The following is a 23,995-nucleotide window of genomic DNA, read 5'->3' as shown; positions in this document are numbered from 1 at the left end:
TTCACACCTCATTAAAGTAGCCTGGCAGAAGCTGCTGCAGGCTGGCCAATCAGAGCACAGCAGCAAAAACAATGCAGAGCTGAAATTGGCAACTTTTTAGGTAAAGTCTAAACTTTTTACCTGCACTAGTTATATTAAATCCAACAACTGGAAGTTGTGGGATTTATTATAACAATCAATTTGATACCAAATTCTTGGTATGTAACATTTAAGGAGACTTTAAAATTTAAAATAAAGTCTGCCCATTCTAGCCTATGAAGGCCATTTACTTCAATGAGGGAAAAACGAATTTGGCTGTTTTTACCTCACCAGGGCTTATAAATCTATTTTTATAAAGTCCCTGCTTATAGTTACATGGCACCCAGCCCTAGGGGCACATAGGGCACACCTTAGGGGTGACTTATATGTAAAAATAAGGTAGTTTAAGACTTTGGAAGTACCTTTAATTCCAAAGTCGAATTTGCATATAACTTTAATTTAAAAGCAGCCAGCAAGGCAGGCTTGCTTTTAAAATGACACTGGGCACCTCAGCAATGCACCTAGGTGTGCACCACCTATGCTGTGGTCCCTAAACCTACATGCCCTACCATATACTAGGGACTTATAGGTAGGTTAACTTAGCCAATTATAATTAGCCTAATTTGCATATCCATTTTACACAGAGCACAGGCCCTGGGACTGGTTAGCAGTACCCAGGGCACCATCAGAGTCAGGAAAACACCAGCATAAAGTGGAAAATGGGGGCAAAAAGTTATGGGGCCTCTGCAATCAGCCCCAGTTTCTCACAGAAACGAAGCACACAAAGGTCCTTGATAGTACTCACGAATTGGTTCTGATGTGCACAGGCTTCTTAAGTGTCCACCTTCCATGAGGGAGTAGACAATCCAGGCCCGGTTGTTAATAATGCAGTCTGTGATCCATTCTGTTGGTCCTATAATAACAACAGAAGTATAAGTTTCAGAATGGAAAGAAAAAGGTATGAGGGTGATGTGGGTGAAGAAGAATTAGTTGAGCTTTACTTGTTGATATCATAGCTTGTGTTTGTATCACGTAGGTATTTGAGAGTAACTTTGTACCTGCATGTTTTGAGAAACAAATACATTTACAGCCGTGAAAACTCAAAATATAGAGAAAATAAATAATTTAAAAAATCGTTTTTTATTTTTTATTAACTTTCGCGGTGTTTGAGAAATCTGCACAACACTTTCACATGCAAAAATGTAAGACTCTTTTCATCGATCGTAGAGCACTTGTGCATTTTAGTCGTGCCAGTTTAAACTCGGTTCCCAGTTCTGATGTTTCTTTGATACGTCTCATGTGATGGTTGGGGCTGAACAACAGAAAAAAATCTATTGACAGAATAACATCAAATTCGACATGCTCGCAGATCCCTCTTTTATTCCGCTTGTTCTCCTATATTTAGCAGTAAAGGAATTTTTGAGATATTTGTAAAATTACACTTTCTCACACATGCCTGAATGGGGTCATTGTACACATATGTCACTATTAAATTCATAAAAAGAATAGGTTCATGCACCTGTTTTCATACCACGTCATATACTAAAATAATGTGATTTCCCTAGACAGCTTTTTGCCATTGTGCATTGTAGTGTTTATGACGTTTTGAAAGGTTTATGAACTTTCAATGGCTGTTTTAGAAAGAAAATGATTAACTAGAGTGGAATGCACACTGAAAAACATTGCATCAGGCCGACCAAATACTTTGCTATGCTGTTTTGTAGATATTGTTCAAAGAGTCTTTTTTTCACATTTTCCATTAATTGGCAATTAAGTTTTACTCAGCCTATGGTAGAAATCTTCTGGGGTATGTTGTATGTCACTTATAAGAAATGGAATTATTAGTTGAGCGGGTTGAAAGCCCCACTCAAATAATAATCACAATCCGTGGCAGGGTGAACCACAAATGTTACTAAATAAAATTGTGCTTAACCCTCTAGTAGCTTGGCACAAAAGCAGCCAGGCTCCTCCTGTGGCAATATGTGAAGTGTCTATGCAGTACTCAAACACTAATAAAGTGAAAGCACAACTCCAATAAAATTTCAAACCAATTTAGAAAACTAGAGTACATTTTAAGAAATAGATGAAACGAAGATGCCAGAAATCCATTCAGTAGAACCGGATGTGAGTTTAAAAAGTTTTAAGTAAAAATAATGGCCAAAAGCCCAAAGCGCCACTCATGTCTATCTGATTGCACTGGACCAGGCAAAACTCACAAGTTCAGGCTGGCCGTGATGAAGATTACATTCAACAAAGGGACCAGATTCATCCTGCTGAAGAGTTACTTTCTGAAGTACGTGTGTGCAAAGAGCTCCCGTATGCTCTGGCTGCAAGGTGTTTTCTGTTGGTGCGAGGACCGTGTCAGATGTTGCGGGAGGTCATCAATGTAGCGCAAAGAGCTGCTAATCTGGAAATTCTTGTTGGTGGTTGATGGGGGCTGTCCCTGTTGATGTAAAGTGCAGATCTCACTGGAACGTCATAGTGGTGGTTGTTGCAGGCCATTGTTTCTCAGTGCAAAGAGGTTTCTTCATAGTTGTGAGGACCCCAAAACGTCTGTATATTAACTTTTCTTCAGGAAGAGTACAATATAATTCCACCCAAGGGACCAGGGGAAGCACCTCTTGAGTTTTAGAACTCCCTGCAGCAAAGGCCAGCAGCAGGACTCAGGAAGATCCAGGCAGGTCCAGTTAGTTCTGGTCAGCTGAACAGTTCCAGGGAGGCCTTTGGGTGAATGTTGTGTCCCTATAGCTAAAACAGGAGGTCAGAAAACTGACCCTTGGTGTCACTTCTGGGGAGTCTGGGTTAACGGTAAGGAGATCAAATCTTCCTTCTTCAGACAGCATGTAAGTCCTTCTTCTGAATCTTCCACAGATCCATGAGTATTCTGACAGGAGATTCTGAAGGTGCCAGCCTTTGTGTATTAGAAATTCCTTGGCCTAACCCTAAAACTGGTTCTGGTCAGTTCTTCTGTTACCCCTTGTCCTGGTCCCAAACTACCTAGGATGGCAAAGGCAAGGGAAGGCCTGGTGTCAGGGTCTTTTGTCTGTGCTGCAGGCAGAGGTCCTTGAAGTATAACCAGGTGTCAGGCCTGAGTGGTTTACAACACGCACTCAATAAATTCTGTTGCTTACTCTTGACCACATCATCTGAGGCATGTCAATCCTTCACATGAGGTCTTGCGAAAATGCCAATTCAGCATAAGGAGTCCTTTGGGGAGGTCTAGGAGGCAGTTCGCCTTATTGAGACAACACAAAAAAACTCATGCAGGGATCATGAAACCGACCAAATACTAAAGAGGGGACATCCAACAAGATTTCAAGATCTCAGGAGACTCAGGGGCCATCTTGCGCGTGGCAGGTTATTAAAACTACATCCAAGCATCAGATGCCACTTGTCGTTCCTGATACTTATCTGGGAGATCTCCACACAGCTTCAAGCTCTCTGAGGGTTGTCCTTGTGGCTTCAGACTCCAGTTTATTTTTACCAAACTCAACGATGGACAACAGAGGACACAGAAAACAAGACACAAGTCAGGATATGTTTCTCAGATGGTAACTAGCCAGCTTCGCATGTGCACTTAAGACATCCTAGAATTTACTTTAGTATGTACGTATTTGCTCGAATCTAAGAAACACCTCACAAAATTTAGAGAAATAATTGCATTAGAGAAAGTAGAATACCAAGAAACAGTGCTGTGAAAACTTGGTCGCATAATTATCAGAGGCATTGTCTAATAGACACCCTGTACTAATTAGAGACCTTGTATTCTACATGCACTAATTAGAAACCTTCCATGAGACATTAGAGATTACATGATAATGTGGGTGTCTTGATAATGTTTGTGCTCTCAATACATGTTTGTTTTTAACCTGTTGTTGATAAATACATGTTCTGTATGATCAGTGGGACACTAACAAGTTGAATTCCGATAGCATCCAATAGTCCCTGAGGTTCATAGGAATTTAGAGATGCCCCATTAAGACTGACATGAGGCTTTCACGCCTCTAAAACATGGTATGTTCTTTGTTCCTCAAAAGAAAGACAATAAGATCGCTTGAGAGCACACTAATTGGTATGTTAGTAACCATAACTCTTGTCTTTAAGATATGACCTTTTCATCTTAACTTGTGAAGTTAACAAGTAGACCAAAGGGGAAAGAGTAAAAAAGAAGGAATAATACACAAGTGCTGGGGAGTGGGAGGTAAAATAAGGAATGTGTTATATGTAGTTGATGCATATGTTCATTCCCTTCACAGAACCTTTGAGAGGCGACATCACCAGTTTCCAGAATCGTGAAATGAACAGTGCACGGTACAGAAGCAACCGGAGCAATATCTCTCATATTCCATTTCCCTTTTCCCCATTGAGTTGGAATTTCCTTGGAATACTTAAATACTGGGAAGTTCTAACTCAGCAGAGGAGTTGTGACCTACAAGCTCAGACTTCAACTCACGTCCTCAGGAATGCTCAGGTTAGTGCTTGACAGAAAAAGAAGCCCACATACTACTTCCTGCCCAGGTGAGATCAGTTCAGGAGACATCACCTTGGCTGATTCCGCCAACATGATAGGAAACTTAGAAAGAGAACTCAAGCACTAGAACACATGATTGATGTTCTGCAAGAGCAGGCTGCTGAGCTAGTTCCAAGAGAGAACAGAGTAGGGGCTCAGTCTGGCCCAGTCTTCCCCAATGAGCAGCCGAAGGTCACCTTTGTCTTGTCTTTTCTGAGAGGGGCCACTGATTTGTGGTCCATTCCCATGGTTGAATAGGATGATCCATTTTGTATGACTACACAACCTTTAAAGCAGAAATGAAAACTTTACTCATTAGACATACCTTCATGCAGTCTGTAGATTCCGAACTGTTGTAATTGTTGGACTCTTGCTCTAGCCAAGACTGCTGGTTTAGGGATGACAACACTTTTGTTTGTAGGCAACTAGGCGAATCCTATAACAAGTCAAAACTGTCGGCCCATCCCTCCCAGCTCACAAGCTGTACCTCGCCAAAACCCAAGTAATAGGTGATTTGTGGCAGCATCTACGCATGGACTCAAGAGTGCAACATCTCTGGGGAGTCCTGGTTAAATGGAGATTACCCTTTTCTCACATGAGCAACAAGTCCCAGTCACACACAGGCAATGAAGAAGATACAGTAAAGTTTTTCAAACCTTTTATAAACAAGACTGTAATCTACTGTAAATTGCAGGGGCTGCAATGATTTGGATAATGAACAATGCAAGAAACAGAATTGTAAAAATGGGAGCCATGAATTTAAAGACCCCCACCATCTCGCAACAACATCAGATGTGAAATAGGCCCTAATACCCCAGCATGATGAACCTAATCTCTAACATAAAGAGAGCCAGGTGTGATAAATGCAGTCACCTCCTCCTGCTGGCACACCCTCCACATTCCCTGGAAATTTTTCAAATGGATCCCAGCAGGCTGCCACAGGACAGTCGCCCACACCTTAGTCACAAGCAAGCTTGACTGCAGCAATGCTCTCTAAGCCGGCACCACGAGAAACATCAAAAAACTCCAACTTATTCAGAACACTGCCTCCAGACTTGTCCTCAACCTCCCATGCCAAGTATATATCACCCAGCACCTGAGCACCCTCCACTGGCTCCCGATAGAAAAATAAATCACCTTCAAGCTACTCACCCACATGTAAAATGTCATACACAACGTTGGACCAGCCTACCTAAACCACTGCATCTCCTTCCACACCCCCGCCAGATCCCTCTACTCCACCCAGCAAGCACTGACCAGCATGCAACGCATATGGAAAACCTCTGCCGGAAGAAGGTCTTTCACCTACCTCGTAGCAAAGAGCTGGAACAAACTACCCCTGCACCTCAGACAAAGCCCATCGCTCAACATCTTTAGGAAGAACTTCAAGGCGTGGCTTTTTAAATGAGGCTCAGTCTGCCCCTCCCCCAGTGGCTTGAGGCCCTCACAGGTGAGTAGTTGAACTCTACAAAAACTGATTGATTGATAAACCTAATCTGCCAGTACCATGTCCATGAGAAGATCCCCCCGAACTCTTGTTGCCTTGGAATGAGATCTGTAGATCTGTATTTGTGGGGACATGAAGGCTGGGTCTGCATCAAGGAGATGTGTAGGACAGATGGTATTGATGGCATCTGGTAGGAATCCCTCTGATAACACTGTCTGCATGAGTTGTATTTATACAGATCTTGTAGGACCACTGATGCAGGTATGTTCCCTAGAGGCATGTCTAGGGAGGCAAGCTTATGAACAATTCCCTGGGAAGGTACATTATGTTACTGTAACACATAAGTGGGAAAGTGCTTGATATGAATACCTACATATATCACTTATCTTTGATGCTGATAGTGACGCCTTTACTGAGTGGCACTGATAAAGTGAAATTAAGACATCTTCCTAACTAAAAACATAGCAGACATTTTAGAAGAAATAATTAAATAAATCTATTAAAACAGAGCAGGCTAAGTAGGTTAAAAGTCACTAGGTGATGGGGCAGAAGCCTGCAAGCCAGAATGCAAAGCTAAACTCCTGATTCCCACTAAAAACAAATAGGACTTACTAAACCCTCCCCATTGCCGGAATAAGTATGACACCATAAAGATGATGCCAGAGAAGGCGAATGAATTCAAGCTAAAATGCCCTGGACTAAAACAAACTAAATTCACATTAAAAGGTAACTAAAACTTAATAGAAACTAGTTAGAAATAGCTAAAACATAGAAAGAGACAAAGTGTTGACCATGACAAGCACAACAGGCCAACGTTAAAGGCAATGTTGGCAAACTTTGAAACTTTAGAATAAGCCAATGGTCAAATTTATTTAACAGTAGTCATGATCTTGAAGAATGTCTTCAAGGCCATAGAAAGAAAAGGCATTCAGGAAGGAAACCACATCATCAGATGTCAAATCGATGACAGGATTGGCAGATGGATCTATGGAGCAGTAGTGTGCAGCAGCCCCAGACGCAGGAGCTCCAGTGAGGGCAGCACCATCCAGATTGCCTAAGGAGCCAGGTAGTCCACCAAGGAGGGCTCGTAAGTGGCCTCGCAAATCAGCCTCAGTCTCATGGGGCACAATCGTGAGTGAACCCTCATCAGGAACATCAGCAGTTTTTGGTCCACAGGAGGCACTGGAGGAACAGCAGGGAACACTGAAGGTAGATGTTCAAAGAGGCACCAGGTGCAATGAAAGACTGGTTGCCCACACCATAGGACTGGTCGGAATGACAGTGGCCAATCATGCTCCAATTCTTCAGCAACCGAGCACCAAAGAACTGCACCATGCTATCACGACACAGCTGGGCTGGTGATAGTAACTCCATTACTCTGCTTAGCTAGGAAGGCACAACCACTGCGTATCAGGGACAACAGCAGTAGTATCCCACCAATTAATACCAAAGTGACTGAAAAGCCACCAAACACACTTGAAAAGAGTGAATGGGTGGCTGAAAGAAAGACTCCGAAGACAGCTTGAAAGATACACACGAATCCAGACCCGATAGATTTAAAGATGTGCAAAATCCCTGTAGTACTCGAAGCATTGAATATTCTGGATACCAGCTCTTCAAAGTGCTTGGAGAAGTTGGCATTTAATAGGGATTGTATCTCGGCTAATGGTCTTGCTATCTAGAGAGCATACATCTCTCTAGCCAATGTCAACGCAACTTGTTTCTGGAACAGTAAAGCGTTTAGTCTGCTCAGCTTGTCATAATTTACATTAGTAGTATCAGTGTGCAGCCACATTTCTGCTACTCTTATCTTTTGTGTGGTGGGGAATAAAACATGTCCACAGAACGTTACAATCTTAGAGACTGAAATTGGCTAGGCAATTCCTGGTCTCATATCGCAACAGCTTTGTTCCTTCAGGACCACATAACTTCCATTCTAAAGTATATGAAATGCCGAATGAGTGAAAGGGACCTGAGTACCCTTCAGAAAACAGGCCAAGTTTGTGACCCCCGCATTGCAAAGGCCATGAAGGGACACCTGTTTGCAAATCAATGAATGGCTAACAGTAGTCTCACATTCGCTTCTGCTAAGAAAGACCTCTGTTTTGCCATTCAGACATTTATATTCAAAGGGCAACTCACACTCTTCTTTAATATAGCTATCGCCTAGCCACTCGTATCTGCCCATGGCAAGATGTTTCAAGAATTTGAAAAATTGAAAGGTGGAAATGGGTATATTTATAATGCCATGCACAAGCCATACTGCTGATAGACTTCTGCAACTGTGAAAAGGAACTTTTCTAACTTCTCTAAACGAAGCATTGAAAACATTGAAAAATTTGCTTTGCTTTTAGCCATTGCCGGTGTTGCCTGGATAAATTAAAAGCAGCAAACAGGTCACTACTGTTAATGTATTTCCATGGGGTATGGACCTTTTTCAGAATTTGTAGTGTCCAACTTAACTGCATGATGGAATGTAGTTGATTTTGTCCATGGTGTAAAAAGGACATGTCATTCTGAATGATGTTTATCGCAGATGACACTAGGTTATTAAGGGAGTATATCCTGTTGGACGGAGTGTTCATGCCATTACCGACAACAGCTAAAGCCTTTTCCAATTTTGTCTTATCTATCTACCTTAAACACGCAGCAGCTTCCATTTGAGAAAGCTTCCATATTTCACTGTATATGGTATAGATGAATCTTTTAGAGTATGACTTTCTTGAACCTAACAAGAAGTCCTGCAAGTCTATATCTTCAGATAGAGTATTAAGATGTTGTTTAACTCCTGCTAAGGTTTTAGTCTGTAACCATTGTTGGCACAGTTTACCCACACCGAAGGGCAGTCACTACTATGAGCGTTGACCCGAGGCAAAACGAGGGTCCGGCTGGCTTATCTTCCCCTTAGGAATTAACAAAATACGTCTAACACTCATTTGTATCTATTGGCCACAATAACCACCCACAGGGACTGGAAAGTGAAGAATTATATGTACCAGCCTGAACCTTTGCATCTAGGTCTCCCTTCATTATATTTAGGAAGGATTTCAAATTGATGAATTTTGCCAGTGTGGGGATACTGTGCGTATTCATTTCTTAGTTTTTTTTCTAACCCTTGAAAGGATGCCTGTTGGATTGTCTCATTCAAGAAGATAATTTGAACAGGAATAAGGCATGCTCTATATAAAGCTTCCCTACCCTGAATTTGCCAATCTTGTGTTCCCCATACACTCTTTACATCTATAGTGTTCTTCTAGTATTTGTATCCTTCAACTGCAAGTCGGGAAACAAAGGAATCTGAGTAAATCAAATTTGTTTGTTAGCAAAATCTTCCTAATTTTAGAATGAGGTAACTTGAAATAATATGATTCTGCATTCTTAATGTCATGCCCAGAAAAAATATGTGAATGTATCTGAATAATACTTTGGGCTCCCCACAGGCAGAGTTAAACAGTGTTCCCACTGTGTGTAATTAAATACTGATCTGTGTCTAGTTGCACTTGCAGATAGTAACGTCTACTGTTGTTATAACAGAACATTTCCCCGTAGTGTAAACATCATCTCTTTCAAATTCAGTGTAACCTGTACTTTAGCTAGCATGGAATGACCTGTTTGAACATCCCAGTCATCAGAAACAACACCAGGCGTAATTACATCAGTCATTGAAATTCTGAAAACATATGGAATTTGAATGACATCAGTAGGCCCATATATATCAAATGGAACTTTATCCCACACAATCTCATCAGGAATTGGTACTGCTGAAATGTTCACAAGGGACAAGTCTCTTCGGACTATGTGTGAGGAAAGCGATAGAGTTAAGACTTCCTCCACTGGCTCAGCAGAAGAGATTTCATGATTACCATTTATAAGGAGAAAGATAAAATTCACGAAACCAACCCATAACAGAAAGGTAAGTAATGTCAGAAATATCCACAGATAGTTCCATGGATACATTTTATAGTTGTTTTTAAATCATATGCATAGCTTACGTGTCAGTTGAGGTACAGATGAAGTTGAAGAAAATTCATCAAGGTCGATGAAATAACCAGAAGCAGTCGCTGGAAACACAGGAGCCTGTACATAACTAGTGGATGGATCTACTTTGCGTGGAGGTTGATATTAGACTATGTTGTCTGTTTGTGATGAGTTGGAGTAGAAGACAGCCACATATTGGACATATGTTGTCACTGAAGTGGTAACTGGAATCAGCAAAAGCTAATTTTCTACACTCCCCATGCTCATGGAGGCATTCATAGCATTGTTGTACATGCTGTTGTAGTCAGAAGAGTTGTTGTTTCTTCTTTGAAGAGGTATGTCCTGTTGGGTAGTGAGAGGGGACCGGGAACTAACCAAGGGACCTCTAGGTCTACTGTGCAGGATCAGCCACATGGTGTAGTTTGATGTTGTCAATGGAGACAAATCTTTTTACTTTGGAACCAGGCAGCGATGGTAAGATGACAGTTCTGGTAACTTGTATTCACAGGATGTCGACCCGTGCTCTGGATGATGGACCGAATTCCTTCTTCACAGCAATCTTCTCATGAAGCAGATCCCTGACTTTAGGAATTCAGGCAGTAGAAGCTGTTGGCAAATCCCTTATTCCTAATGTGGCAGCACTGGTGGATGAATTATTATCACAAAATTGCTGAAGCTCCTGTAAAACAGTGAGAAGTTCATTTATGTCAAAAGGTGTACCAATCCAGGGTCATCTAGATATGGGACACAGATGGGTATCCCAAAGAGAACATCATAAGGAGTGTGTACTGCCAAGGACCGTCATTGCAGATTGTTCAGTGCTCTCTGGACCCCTTATAGATGATGGAGCTAGCTGCGGCCAGAACCTAATACTCATGCTGTTAAGGACTGCTTTAGATCTTAATTCCTCCTCTCCACAACCAAATTTCCCTCGGTATGGTAGGGTGTGGAGTAATGGAGTTCAACACCCATCATCTCCATGGTGTCCCTGAATGACTTAGAGACAAAGGCAGGGCCCTGGTCCGAATGGAATGCTGCAACCGCATATGTACCGATAACGATCAACAAGTCTTTTATAACAGTTTGAACTTCACCCGACCGCTATGGCCATACCCACAGGAATCTAGAACAAGAATCTACAGCAACTAAGGTGTATTTGAATGCACCATCAGGTTGAAGGGGACCACAGTGGTCCACGTACACACATTGCAGTGGGCTATTAGACACTAAGGGGGTCATTCTGACCTTGGCGGACGGCGGAGGCCGTCCGCCAAGGTACCGCCGTCAGAACACCGCACCGCGGTCAAAAGACCGCGGCGGTGATTCTGAGATTTGCCCTGGGCTGGCGGGCGGCCGCCAAAAGTCCACCCGCCAGCCCAGGGCAAATCAACCTTCCCACTAGGATGCCGGCTCAGAATTCAGCCGGCGGAGTGGGAAGGTGCGACGGGTGCAGTTGCACCCGTTGCGTATTTCAGTGTCTGCTAGGCAGACACTGAAATACTTTGTGGGGCCCTCTTACGGGGGCCCCGCCCGTGCCCATGCCATTGGCATGGGCACGGCAGGGGCCCCCAGGGGCCCCGCGGCACCCCCTACCGCCATCCTGTTCCTGGTGGGAGAACCGCCATGAACAGGATGGCGGTAGGGGGTGTCAGAATCCCCATGGCGGCGGAGCGCGCTCCGCCGCCATGGAGGATTCTGACGGGCAGCGGAAAGTCGGCGGTACACCGCCGGCTTTCCGCTTCTGGCCGCGGCTGTACCGCCGCGGTCAGAATGCCCGGCGGAGCACCGCCGGCCTGTTGGCGGTGCTACCGCCAACCTCCGTCATGGCGGTAATTACCGCCGGGGTCAGAATGACCCCCCAAGAGTGATGTCTGCTTTGGATGTTTGAAGCTTGAGTCCTTTATCTGCTGGCAAATGTCAAAGGCAAAGGACATATTGTGTGCTGTGTATAGACCCAGCCACCAGAGGCACTCAGTAGTTTATCCTTCATATCAGCCACCCTCCCCCACACAGTTCTGTGTTTTATGGTGTTCCCCTTTGAGTCTATGAACCCATTCAACCTCCAATGATTAAGATAAACATTGTAGGACTGGACACAGTAGTACGAATTACAGACAATCAATGTGAGTTGTCCTGTATCCATATGTTCTAGTGCTAGAATAAGGGCTTCGAGTTCAGTCAGCTGAGCTATGCAGTCCCTTAGGGTCTGCACCTAGGTATTGTGAGGGCGGAATATAGCATTCTTCATCACTCCGCTCACAGCTGCACAAGAGGCTGAGTACTGATGTTTAGTACCTACAGCTGGTTGTGCTGAACCATCAGTGTAAATGACAGTATGGTGTCTGTCAAGCAGCAAAATGTCTAGAGGTGGGGGGTACTCCTGTTCATATTGGAGAAATTCTTGAAGTTGAAGTTTTGAATCAAAGAAGTAATCAACATCAGTGGAAGTCAGGGAGGTTGCCCATTAAATCCAACGTGGATGTAATGCTTCATCATTAGGAACACTAGCTTTGGTGACTGCCTCTAAGGGTGGCACTGGGGTAATGACAATAATGCATTTCCCTTGGGCAAGTGGTCTCTCCTTGATGACACCCATCTGTATCGCAGTTAGATTTTTTTTTTTCTGTAGGTGCAAAACGCTGTTCTGCATTGGAATATAAATGTGATTTATATGCTATGGGTACCATGTCACCTTCGTTAAAGGTGACATAAATGAACGCAATGGCACCCGCAATTATTCTGATGACCAAATTAGTTTTGTTATCATGGGTGTGTAAGTGTTTTGCTTCTAGCATGTCCTGTTGTAATCCTCTAAGGATGCGTGTGTGTTCGAATGTCCAATGTCTACTAGAAAAATCAGGGCATATCAGGTCATAAAGTGGCTTGATGTGTTGTGCATAGTCAGGAATGTATGTGCTGCCAAAATTGAAGAAACCTAGTAAAGACTATGGGGGTTATTACAACTTTGGAGGAGGTGTTAATCCGTCCCAAATGTGACGGATATACCACCAGCCGTATTACGAGTTCCATAGGATATAATGGACTCGTATTACGGCTGGTGGTATATCCGTCACTTTACCGTCACTTTTGGGACGGATTAACACCTCCTCCAAAGTTGTAATATCCCCCTATGATTCTTGAGAGTATTTGGTGGCTGGAGTTGAGCACACTTCTTTAGAAAGTGTGGGAAACAATACACTGAGAAGGGCTATTTTAGTTTTTCTAAAATTGAATTTGTAACCAGGTGCTGCAAGTCCCAGTACGATCAGATCGACCCTGGCAAGAAGAATGTTGAGGTCATCATCTGTGAGTTAGATGTCTTCCACGTAGAACAACGCCTCAGGATCAATATCATGCAATATTGATGTACTGCGGGCTGAGAACAGCCCTGGGCTGTTCTTGTAGCCTTGGGGCAAATGACAGAAGCATTTGTGTGAGCCTAATGAGAATGCATTCAGGTCCCGACTTTAGTGTGCTAAGTTTTGGCAGAAAAAAACATTGGAGATATCCAAGGTTTTTTTGCATTCCTTAGGCACTGTGGGCCAGATGTAGCAAAGGGTTTTTCCCATTCTGTGTCAATGGGAAAATGTGTTCATACATATGGCCCTATGTTGTTAATCAGTGCTGTGCTGTGAGAATTCTGTATTGCATATGTGCGTGTCTGACTGTTTAAGTGGCTGTAATCTAAAACTATTCTATAAGAATGGGTACGTTTTGCAACAGGGAATAACGTGTTATTCATTGCAGAGACACAGGGCACAATTAATCCATGGTACTCGAGCTGAGTGAGAATCTCCCTCACTGGAGATTTAGCTTTGTGTTTAGCAGGATATTGTGGCTGAGTCTTGGGTGTAGATCTAACACATATTACGTGGAAGGGAGAATCCTTATCCCAACCTACATGGTTACGGTATAGTGCAGGTGCCTGCACTAAAGCCCAGTTCACAGCCTAGGCTTGTTTTACTGCTTCTGGAACAAGATAAGAGAAAGAAGGTAAAATGACATCTTCCCCACGTAGGAACTTACCAACGTAATCAGGTGGCCAGTCTCTTTTGGCCAGTAGGATATCACAACTAAGGTCATCCCAAATGATCACACTAATGGTGTGCTCCTTGTCTCTCTCAATCTGGATATTTAGATCATAAACCCTGTCTAGTGGGAGAACAAGCCCGTCGCAGTCTCAACTGTAATGAAGTCGCTAGTTGCTGTTGCATCCAGCTGATCTTACAGACTCTGGTGACGTATTGTGACTTCTGCCACCCTGTCTAGCAGTGTCACTGCCCACGTCTTGTTCTTCAGCAATGTTCTCAAGTTTACTTGAATTTTCAATTGACAGAGCTTCCACATTTTTCTTTCTAAACTTTGGCTTTTATTGTGGGGACTTGTCTTCTTTTTTGTCTGAAGACCACAGTGAGTCTTTCTTCTGTTTCACGTAGTCAAGACATTGCTCTGACCGGCCCACTCTCTCGCTACATCAATCTGGTGCATCCTAAAAGGAGTGAGAGGGATGTGAATCAGTATATCTGCCAAGAACTTTTGTATACTCTCTATTTCTGAGATTATGCCCCTCATTATGACTGCTGCAGGCTTTTACGAAGACTGCCGCAGCCGCGGGCCCCGGAAGACCACCAGTGGGTCTCCCGACCACCTTAATATGACTGCCACCAGATAGCCACACAACCAGATGTCGGATATCCGGCGGCATTTGTGAGGGCAGTCAGTGGCACATAGACGGTTCCACTGCCAGTAGCGCCACACCAGAAAAAGACAGCCCACAGTATTACGATCAGTCTTCTGGTGACAGTCCACTGCTGGTGATGGGAGCGCTGGGTCCCATCCCCTCATGGAGGAACACCTTGTCAGATGAGGTAAGGGTCATCTGCAAGGGGAGGAGTGTGGGGGGGTGAATTGGTGTGTGTGAGTGTGTGTATGCGTGTCATGAATGTGGGGGAGGGAGGGGGAGTGTTTGTGCATGCATGCGTATGTGTGTATAAATGTGGTAATGGTGATGAATGTGTGTATGCATGTGGACGGGGTTGGGGTGTGTGCATGGGTGAAAGAGTAAGGGGTAAGGGGGAGTGTGAGTGAGTGTGTGTGTGTGCAGGGGGTTGTATGTTTGTATGTGTATATGGTGTGTGCATGTGTGTGTGTGTGTGCATGTGGTGAGGTATGATTGGGGGTGTGGTTGTGTGAAGATGAAAAAGGGGTGTGGGTTGTGTATGTATGTATATAGTTGAAGGGAGAGGGTGGGGAGATGGAGAGTGTATGTGTGCATGTGTGATGTGTATGAGTATGTATGTGTGTCTATGGGGGTGAATGTTGTGAGTGCGTGTGTGAGTGGGGTGGTGTCTGTGTGTGATTTTGTGTGTGTGGGTGCATGCATGCATTTGTGTGTGCTAAGATGTTTGGGGGGTATCCCTTCCCACCAGCATTTTCATGGTGGTGAGACTGCCAGAAAAATGCTGGTGGTGTCCCTAGTTGAAATAACCTCAACGGTTATTCAACTCCCTCTGGGCTATAGGTGAAAACCGCCAGCCCAGCGGGCCACGGTAAAGCGGTGGGACGGGCAGGGACGCGGCAGTTTGGCAGTGGCCAAACCACCACGGTCGTAATACATTGGACCACCAGGGTCATAATGAGGGCCTACATCTCTTTTTAGAGTTTTCCGGGTGTGGAGAATATGCTCTCCGACTTTGTCTGTCTTTAATTTGTTTTTGTTTATCCCAGCGCTTTTTAGAACCCTCCTGTGCTTGTTTGGTACATTCCTTATGTGTGGTACTCCCAAACTATCCCATCCTATTCTGGTATAGGTATCAGAAATTATTTTCAGTAGCTGTTTCTCCTTTTCCAAGTTTGGAATCATACAGAGCCGCTGACTTATAGCCAACACTACCACTTACCCTTTAATGTTACTAAGTATTGTTGAGGAGACTGCATCAAAGTTACACATTAATTTCATCCCCAAGTCTAGGGCTGGAGCAGCCCTGTGTTCTTCTGAATTGGTTTGAACACTTCCGGTAAATTGACAAGTGTCGGGGTACCATGTGTGGTAGTATATATCGCAGCGAAGACTGTACCCCATGTGGCACAGTCATCCATTGAGGGAACCATCCCAAGGATTTTTCCTGTGGCCCCAAATGGGGAAACACAGCTTCCAGCTGATTCATTTTCTGAGCTATCCAGAATGTGATTTTCTCTCGTTCCTTGGGCACTTTGCCCATCATCAGATGTATGTTTGTGGGTTAATCCCAGTGGTGGCCAATTGGTATCCAGCAGGTGCTGGTGGAGCTGGACGCACTGGAGTTGTGTTCAGAGTTCGCATTACAAATTCAGCAAGTAGTCTATATAGTGTTACTAGCTCAGTGTATAGATTGTGCATATCAACTGCCTGCATGTTTTGTACACCTGGGTGAGGTTTATATGTGGCAAACATGCGCCAAGTTGGTCCTTCATTACTTAAGGGAACTCATCTCATGGGTTGCATTACATGTGATAGGGCACCATTAAACCAGTTATGATGTTCTTGATAAATAATCAGTATTTCAAGATACTGGTATGCTTGGTACAGTTGTGGTACATTTGCAATTTTATATGGGTAGAATATGAATGTGCTAGGGTCTTCCTCAGGAAAGGTGATCCAAGAGTAGAATGTTTCTGTTTGGTAAGCTTCATCAGCTTCTGCAATGAATGTAACATCCACGCCCTCATCACCTAATCCGTGCCCTACTAGGTGAAGTGTTAATGCATGTCTGACATTCTCTGGAATGTCTATGGCATTTGCCTCATTATCAAGTGAGTAAAGAGATGGAACACCAAATGGGGAGAAAGTGCTCTTAAGAGTTTGAGCTCAAACAACCTACAGCCTAGTTAGCTGCTCCCTGTTCAGCTGAGGAGGATCATCTCAAAGACCGAGGACATCTCCGTATAAAGGTACTTAGGGTAGATGTTGTGTGTAAGGCAGAGATACTCAGGGCATCCTTAAATTAGGGCCCAAACACTATAGTTGGTGACTCCATGTCATAGTTGGACTCTTGCTCTAGGCAAGACTGCTGGTTTACGGATGACAGCACTTTTGTTTGTAGGCAACTAGGCCAAGTCGCATCTGTCGGCCCAACGCTCCCAGCTCACAAGCAGTACCTCACCAAAAACCCAAACAGTAAAAGGTGATTTGTGGCAGCCTTTACCCATGGACTCACGAATGAGACACTCAAGGGTAGTCATGGTTAAACAGAGGTTTCCCTTTTCTTACATGAGTAACAAGTCCCAGTCACACACAGGCAATGAACAAGATGCAGTAAAGTTTTCAAAAGGTTTTATTAACAAGACTGCAATCTACTGTAAATTGCATGGTCTGTAATGTTTGGGATAATGATAAACCTAATATCTAACCTAAAGAGAGCTAAGTGTGATAAACCTAATCTGCCAGTACGATGTCCATGAGAAGAGCCCCCCAATCCTCGTTACCTTGGAATGAGGTCTCTAAATCAGACTCCGTGCAGACATGAAGGCTGGGTCTGCATCAAGGCGACGTGTAGAATAGATAGCATTGATGGCATCTTGTCGGAATCCCTCTGATAACCCTGTCTCCATGTGATGTATTTATACAGATCCTGTAGGACCCTTGACACAGGCATGTTCCCAAACAATAGATAAGAAGGCATGCTTGGGTGGAAATTATATAAACAATTCACCTGGAAAGGTACATTATGTTACTTTCTCACATAAGTGGCAAAGTACATGATGTGAATAGCTACGTATATCACTTAGCTTTGACTCTGATAGTGACGCCTTCACAGAGTGGAACTGATAACGTGAAATTGAAACATCTTCCTAACTAAAAACATAACAGCCATTTTGGAAGAAATAATTAAATAAATATACTAAAACAGAACAGGATAAGTATGTTAAAAGTCAATAGGTTACAGGGGAACAGGCCTGCAAGCCAGAAGGCTAAGCTAAACTCCTGATTCCCACAAAAACTACTACACTGTTAAACCTGAAACTCACAACAAGGATCTACTAACTTACATTATGGCCTTCAACATGCTCGTGGCTGAGTCTCAATGGCCTGTAACAAAGAGAAAATCTTTGTTCTATAGAAATCTTAAGGAAGAACTGAAGGACTTCTTGGCCCAGGTAGTCAATGGATTTGACTCTTGGAAAGACTTGTTCCACTTCTTAGTTAAGTTGGATCATTTCCTTTCCGAAAGATTAACTGATCAGGGAAGGTCTGACATTAGAGCAGTGGTAGTTGTTAAAAGTGAAAAACAACACTCCATGGACTTGAAGTTATTTCTGTACCATGGGAAGAAGGGATATTTCTTGATGGATTGTTCAGTGAAACCCAAGAGAACAGACAAGGGGTCACAAAGTCAACAAATAGGAGATGGGAAATAAGGAAGCCCGGAAGTGTTAGAGGTTAGCATTTTGGGTGAGTATAGTGCCATAGTTTCCAAGACATTGGCAAAGACCAGTTCAGACAAGGATATCGCCACTTTTATGTGCAAGTCAAGTTAGAATGGGAGACCAAAAATGTGGTTACTACAAATATCTTTTTGCACCTGAGGCAAGTGGGATTTATTTTTAAATATTAGATATTTCCAACTCAAAAAAGCATGGAATACCCTTTTGCCCAAAACCCCCCCCAGAGTTAGTCAGAACCATAGATAACAGTGAATTGTCATTGGGGCCAATTGTACATACTACAGAAGGTTGATCGTCACAATGCAAGAAGTTTATTTGGAATAAGTGAGTTTTGATTTAGTCAACGCTCCACAATTGTAGACCATACTAGGTATTCCTCGGCTCACAACCCCGATATTGACTGCATGGAACATCAAGTCAGTCTACACTCTAAGCTTTGTAAAGCTCATTGTTGGACAGCAAGTAAGAGCAAAAAGAAATTGGTTGCATGCACTTTAGACCTTGTCCAAGAGCCCTCTAAGGACTTACCTCACTGATACATGGACTTTAAAGACATGTTTGACCAATGTAAGGCAACTTCTCTACAATTTCATTGAGTTTATGATTGCCCTATCAACTTGAAACCCAGAGCACAAATTCCATGCAGCCGTATAGATGCTCAGACCAAAACAGAAAATCAGCACTTGCAACAATATCTTAACAAAATCTTAAGGATTTACTTCATTAGGCCATCCCAATACCCAGCTTCTTCCCTTTTATTTTTTGATACAGAAAAGGGGAGAATTCAGGGTCTGTATAGATTACAGAGCCCTAAATGGAGTAACGATCAAGAACCAATACCCATTACCATTGATTTTAACCCTGTTTGGTCAGGTAAAAACACCTAGATATTTCCAAAACTCAATCTGAGAGAAGCGTACCATCTTGTTCGAGACTAAGAGGGTGACGAGTAGAAGGTGACCTTTCACACAAAATTTAGCCTCTATGAGTACCTTTTCAGGCCTTTTGGCCTGTGTATTGCACCTGCTACCTTTCAGTATTTTATCAACGAAGTACTGATAGTTCCTGGATTGTTGTGTGGTAGTATATATTGATGCAAACAAACACAGATGTGGGTGCTCACAATGCCGCCAGATTCAAACTAGCCTGGCTGATGAGGGGTGATACGCTGAAACTGGTACCAGGATGCTTGTATCTAGTCCAGTGAGGACCTGGCCTGGCAGTTAGAGCTGGACTGTTCCCACTGGAAGCAGAGTCAAATCATTTGTTGTTTTTGCATTTGTTGCCCTAAGTGGGAAGGGTATGCCCAGACGTGGGTCCCGTGCTTGAAATTCCACCAGATTCAAGCTAACCTGGCTGATGCGGGGTGATACCCCGAAATCAGTCCCAGGATGCTTGTATCTAGTTCATGGAGGGCCTGACCTGGCAGTTGGGGCTGGACTGTTCCCATGGGGAGCAGGGTCAAGACTGATTTGCAAATGGCTGGTTCCAAGTTAGAATGGCATAGTGAGCAAAAAAACTGATGGATTAAACCCAGATCTGTGACTGGGGGGAATGTTTGATTAGTTCTGCATTCCGTCCATCATCTGTTGTTATTGTTATTGTTGTTTTTGTAGAATATTTTGATGATATTACCAATTACCTCAGTATCCTCAATCAGCACCTACAACATATTAGGACGATCCTTCAAAAGTGGTGTGAACACAACATATTCACCAAATACCCTCTTTCAGGACCACTACGAAGGCCCGACCAATGTTCTTTAAGATTCTGTTGCTGGGTGAGTGGGTTTCCCAGGGCCAGTGTGTTCATGCCTATTCGGTCCCACACCTTGCATGGATCAGTGAAGAAGCAGGAACCTGAGTCAGACACCACCCTCAGTTTAGCCGGGAAAAGCATGGCATATTTAACACTCTTCTGTCAGAGGCGTCTTTTCACTTTAATAAATGAGGCCCTTTGCTTCTAGTCTAGCATGGTAAAGTCTGGCAAAATCATTATCTAACAGTTCTCCAGCAGGAGTTCAACTTTCTCACAAAATTTAGACAGAATGTGATCCCTGTAATGGACCAAATTTGCCACTACTGTCCTGAGTGAGGGGCACCTGGCGGTGACATCTTCACCGGGACTCTATGCACTAATTCCAGCATGAATAAGGGGGAGATGCCCTCAGGAAAAATGGAGGTCCCAAGCCAAGATTTGAGAAAAGCTATTATATCTGTACCTTCCAAGTGTTTGGGTAAGCCAGTGAGTCAAATAATATTTCTGTGGGCTCAGGCTTCAGTATCCTCAGCCCTGCAAACGAGTGCCCAGACTCTAACCTCTAGTTCCTGGTGTTGTTCCTGTAGGACATGTGTTGTTGGATCCAGGTCAGCCAGAGCCATTTCAATGAGCTTAGTCCTCTCAGCCATCTTGCATTGGTCATCTAACAGTACACAGTAGGCCAAGAGCAGTCAGCACAGTGTCCATTTTCTGCTCCATGGTCTCCTTGGTATCATGGTGATTGCCAGAGGATGGCTTTCGGTGAGGTGAAGTGTGCTGTGTGCAGTATCTGGGAATGGGGTTGTGCTTGATCCTCCTCCTCTGCAAATAAACACAGGTCCTTCAACTTCTCATCTTCTTACCCCTTCCATTTCAAGTGCCTCCCCATTACACTTAATAGACACAAATGTCTCTCCCACAGGATCAACTGCAGTGGTAGGCAAGCCGCCACCCTCTTCCTCTCACAGGTTCTCCCAAGCTGTCCTCATACACTGCATAGTATAACAAAGGGGGAGGGATGGAGTCACCATATAATGGGCGCCATCAGTCCCATGGACCCACAGGCCTTGGTTTCTCACCAGGGGCTCTAGGACTCCCCTTCGCTCCACGGCAGCTGGTCCTGATGCACCACAATGCTGTTTGCCTCACTGCAGTACCTCCCACGGCATCAGCAGCTGAGTGCTCACCACAGTGCCTGACTCACTCTCCACTTCCAATGGTCACAGCAATCACCTCAGTGTCTGTCAAGTCACTCTAGGATGAGCTGAAGTTCACTGCTGCCGGGCAGAGGCTACCACGTTGGGATGGCCCCTATCTTCGCTCTCAGCCACTGTGCTACTGAGAGAAGAAAAGGTAAAGCAACGAGGACTATTGGATCCCAACAACACCACCCAGTGAGCCGCCTATGTCCCACTTGTGTCCCATGTATTCTGGAGACTCAAAAGGCAGCATCAGCAGCAAGATCATGCTGGATGGCAGCACAGCATGAAGCTCACAAGGTGCTTCCTATCTCATTGTCTCCAAGCCACATCACCAAAAGCTCTGAGTAGGGACCAGTTCTGTGTATTTTTTATAAAAAGACTAAAAGAATGACGGCCCGAATCACATAGATTTTGCAGAATCACAAGGTTTAACCCTTAAATCCTTGAGGAATGAAGAATAGGTGATGAGTACTTCTGATTTAGCTGACTGAAATTCAGAAATAATACAAGTTACTGAAAGAGTAACTCATACTTATTCATAGATTTTTTTTATGGATTGAGCCTTATTCTGTAAGCCTTCCACTGTAGTAGTACGTGTCTATCTGCATTAGTACACATGTTTACAGTAACATGTTTTAATTCCAAACTTATTTTCACCGTTATGAATAAACAAAGACTATTAACACGCGATCGCTTGCACACTGTGGGCCATATTTATACTTTTTGACGCAAAACTGCGCTAACACAGTTTTGCGCCAAAAAAATTAGCGCCGGCTAACGCCATTCTGAAGCGCCATGCGGGCGCCGTATTTATTGAATGACGTTAGCCGGCGTTAGCCGACCGGCGCTGCCAGGTGTGCGTGAAAAAAAACAACGTACACCAGGCAGCGCCGGCGTAGGGAAAAATGGCGTTTGGGCGTCCCAAAATGGGGCAAGTCAGGCTGAGGCAAAAAAATCGTCTTAACCCGATTTGCGCCATTTTTTTTGGGCGCCCAGATGCCATTAACATGACTCCTGTCTTAGCAAAGACAGGAGTCATGCCCCCTTGCCCAATGGCCATGCCCAGGGACTTCTGTCCCCTGGGCATGGTCATTGGGCATAGTGGCATGTAGGGGGGCACAAATCAGGCCCCCCTTTGCCACAAAAAAAAATAAAAAAATACTTACCACAACTTACCTTCTCTTCCCTGGGATGGGTCCCTCCATCCTTGGGTGTCCTCCTGGGGTGGGCAAGGGTGGCAGGGGGTGTCCCTGGGGGCAGGGGAGGGCACCTCTGGGCTCATTCTGAGCCCACAGGTCCCTTAACGCCTGCCCTGACCCAGGCGTTAAAAAGAGGCGCAAATGCGGGGTTTTTTGCCCCGCCCACTCCCGGGCGTGATTTTTGCCCGGGAGTATAAATACCATGCACATGCCTGGGAGTCATTTTTTAAGACGGGAACGCCTACCTTGCATCTCATTAACGCAAGGAAGGTGTTCACGCCAAAAAATGACGCTAACTCCATGAACTTTGGCGCTAGACGCGTCTAACGCCAAAGTATAAATATGGAGTTAGTTTTGCGTCGAATTTGCGTCGAAAAAAACGACGCAAATTCGGCGCAAACGGAGTATAAATATGCCCCTGTATCCTTTAAAGGATATCCACAAAATTCCTAGAGAGGTTTGACAGGAAAAATTGCTATTTCACAGTCGAAGGTATTAATACATTCCTTTAAATCCCCTAACAGACAACATAAGCATGCAAATTGTAAACATAGAGGAGAGGGATGGAACATCAAGCATCATTGCTACTGTACATCAAAACCTCTTCACGTGATTGCATTTTCTAATGGATTGGCTAGATTAAATGCAGATAGCATGCTATGCAGGAACACATTTATAGGAAGAAAACAGTCTAAGCCTCTGTTATGGAATGAAAGTTAAAGTCTAAGTTAGTCTGCACTGTTATCTTCTGAAATGCAATAAACATAGTGCACACTTTATAGGCACATTATCAATACGTTGCACGAGTCAATTGCAAACCAGAATTTTCAATGAGGTACTTGTGGCAGTGTAAGAAATACTCCTTTATGCTCTGAAAATGGTTGCAGAAGAAATAACGTACTAGGATATAAATTCTGGTGTTCGAATTCCCCATCACACTTTTAACCTTTAAATCCGGAGCTAGACGTTATAAATCAGAAAAAGAAACATGTTTGGTGTGCGTCAACACCAATAAATAAAAATATTCAGAGTAATGCATTGCGAATTTACCTAATATATATTTTTCTCCCTAATTCCAACTATTGCACCTTATATTTTGCGTTAAAATGTTGGTATTCATTTTGTTTAAATTATGGCTCATAAAAAAACAGTAGACACATCCGAAATCACATGTATATTTGCTTGAAAAATGTCATTACATTCCAATAAAAATGACAGACTATACATTCATAGTAACACATAATTTCATAGTAAGTAAGCGAGTCTCCCGTAATAAAATATTTTTAACACGATGAGTCTTCCGCTGGTATCTCATCAGAATTATTTATGCAAGATGCAAAAAATCCTGTTAATATGCTAATTATAGGTGTTATGGGTCAGTGAGCCTTACTACCCTCGAAATCTAGGACAGGGGATTTCCTTCAATTGGGTTCACAAGGTACTCAAACATGGGGCCAGA

This window comes from Pleurodeles waltl, chromosome 12, assembly GCF_031143425.1.
Source record: "Pleurodeles waltl isolate 20211129_DDA chromosome 12, aPleWal1.hap1.20221129, whole genome shotgun sequence".
Classification (NCBI taxonomy): Eukaryota; Metazoa; Chordata; class Amphibia; order Caudata; family Salamandridae; genus Pleurodeles; species Pleurodeles waltl.
The sequence above is the reverse complement of the archived record's forward strand: the minus strand, read 5'-3'. Positions refer to the sequence as shown.